At 43.4% G+C, this 2,411-nt stretch overlaps 1 non-coding gene across 1 annotated transcript; it reads left to right on the top strand.

Moving 5' to 3' along the window:
• The first annotated feature begins 1,703 nt into the window (after positions 1-1,703).
• On the top strand, positions 1,704-1,819 carry LOC141415996 (small nucleolar RNA SNORA32). The gene has a single exon (XR_012440933.1). It is a non-coding gene; the product is annotated as a small nucleolar RNA SNORA32 (small nucleolar RNA).
• Positions 1,820-2,411: the final 592 nt, after the last annotated feature.

The following is a 2,411-nucleotide window of genomic DNA, read 5'->3' as shown; positions in this document are numbered from 1 at the left end:
ACACCCGTAAATCCTAACTACTCAGCAGGCAGAGATTGGGAGGATCAAAGTTTCATGCCAGACCAGGCAAAAGGTTAGTGAGATCCCATCTCAAACAATACAAGCTGGGCGTGGTGACTGATGCCTGTCATCCCAGCTGCATGGGAGGAGTGAACCGGAGCACTGTGGTCCAGACAAACCCAAGCATAAATGTGAGACCTTAACTGAAAAATAAGTAAAGCAAAAAGGGCTGGGGGTGTGACTCATGCGGTACAGCACCTGCCTAGCAAGCAGGAGGCTCTGAGTTCAAGCCCCAAACTGCCACACACACACACACACACACACACAAGTGAAAAGCCAGATTCTGTGGGTACATACCATGTACATGCAGCGTGACTCCAAACAGCCAAAAGTCGGAAGGACCTCCATGGACAAACACAGGGTAGTTGATGCTTTTTGTTTGAGACACAGTCTCGCTATGTAGCTCAGGCAGCCTTCTACTGACGACTCTTCTATCTTAGCCTCTCAAGTGCTGGGATTACAGGTGAGTACCACCAAGCCCTGCTTACAACAGACTATTATTCAACCTTAAAAAAGAAGCATATTCTAACACATGGACCTTGAGATCTGATGCTAAGTGAGAGAATCAGACATGAAAGGAAAAATATTGAACTGAGCATGGTGGTACATGACTATAATCCCAGCCTCTGGAGGCTCAGACAGGAGGATTGTGAGTTCTAGAACAGCCTGGGGTATACATAGCATGACCTTGTCTCAAAAACAAAACAAAACAAAAAGACAAATACTGTACTATTTGACTTCTAGGAGTTTCCTAGAGAAGTCACAGACCTAAAGATAAAAAATAAAGAGGAGGCTGCCAGGGACTGGAGGAGGAGGAGGGGAATCTAGAGTGTCTAAGGCAGACAGTTTGGGAACAGTTTCACATCACAAGATGAAAAAGGGCTTGGAGGCGGGTGATGGTGACTTGCACAGCAATGTCTGCATTCTTAATGAACTGTATACTGAAAAACGGTTAAAATGACGAGTTTTAAGCCATGTGTATTTTACCACAATTAAGGAAATTTTGTGCCAGGTCTGGTAGTGCATGCCTGTAATCCGAGCACTCAGAAGGCTGAGGCAGGAGGACCTTCACCCCAGCCTGGGCTAGAGTGAGACCCTGCCACCCCCCCAAAAAAAAGTCAGCTTCAAAAAGTTACCCAATAAAGAATAAACTAAAAGAACAACAATTAGTGGAAAATTCCAGTAAAGATCTCAGCTAAAAAAAATCCTGAAGTCTGAATGAAATAATTTATAATTTTCAAGAAATTACACAACTACCAAAACTGTTCCTGAGCATGGCACTGTACACGTGTAATCCCAGCACTCAGCACAAAGAAGGCTGAGGTAGGAGGATTACTATCTTGAGAAACTTATCTATAAATAATAAAAGCATTAATAGAGCCAGGCACCAGTAGCTTACACAGATAATTCTAGCTACTCAGGAGGCAGAGGTCAGGAGGATCTCAGTTCAAGGCTAGCCCAGGCAAATAGTTTGTGAGACCCTATCTTGAAAATACCCAACACAAAAAAGGGGTGATGGAATGGTGCAAGTGGTAGAATGTCTGCCTAGCAAGCATGAGGCCCTGAGTTCAAACCCCAGTAGTCCCCAAAATAAATAAAAATAATGGTAATGGTGATGATAGTAATTTCACAACACTTTCCTTTGGAAAGATACAAAAATGTACGCAGTTTCTCATTTGCTGTGGACATGACCATAAAAATTTTCCCACTAGGTTTTCTATATGCTACTTTGTTAGCAATCAATCTATCAGGAACAACGTTGCCCAGCAGAAATAACTGTGCAAGCCACAGGACTTTTCTAATGGCTCCTTCATTGCTAATGAGATTTTATACTGACCAACTCCTGGGTAGCATTGCAACACTGGTAACTGTGCGTAGTTGTGTGCTTTTTCTTTGGTTATGATGGTGCTTATCTCTTGTGTTTTTGTCATGTAGGAAAAAAAGATATAAAAAATGCAAACAGCCGGGCACCAGTAGCTCACACCTGTAATTCTAGCTACTCAGGAGGCAGAGATCAGGAGGATCATGGTTCAAAGCCAGCCAGGGCAAATAGTTCAAGAGACCCTATCTCCAAAAACCCTTCACAAAAAGGGCTGGTGGAGTTTAAGCCCCAGTACCACAAAAAAAAAAAAAAAAAAAAAAGAATATGAAATGGAAATGCAAACAGCTGTAGTTTCAGCTACTTGGGAGGCTGAGGTAGGAGGATCACTTGAGTTCAGGGAGTTCGAGGCTAATCTCAGCAACACAACAGACCTATCTCAAGAAAACAAATAATAGGGCTTGGGGTATGGCTCAAGTGGTAGAGCTCCTGCCTAGCAAGCATGAGGCCCTGAGTTCGAACCCCAGTGCTG

This window comes from Castor canadensis, chromosome 13, assembly GCF_047511655.1.
Source record: "Castor canadensis chromosome 13, mCasCan1.hap1v2, whole genome shotgun sequence".
NCBI classification, from domain to species: domain Eukaryota; kingdom Metazoa; phylum Chordata; class Mammalia; order Rodentia; family Castoridae; genus Castor; species Castor canadensis.
Note: the sequence above shows the minus strand (reverse complement) of the source record. Positions and strands in the feature narration are given on the sequence as shown.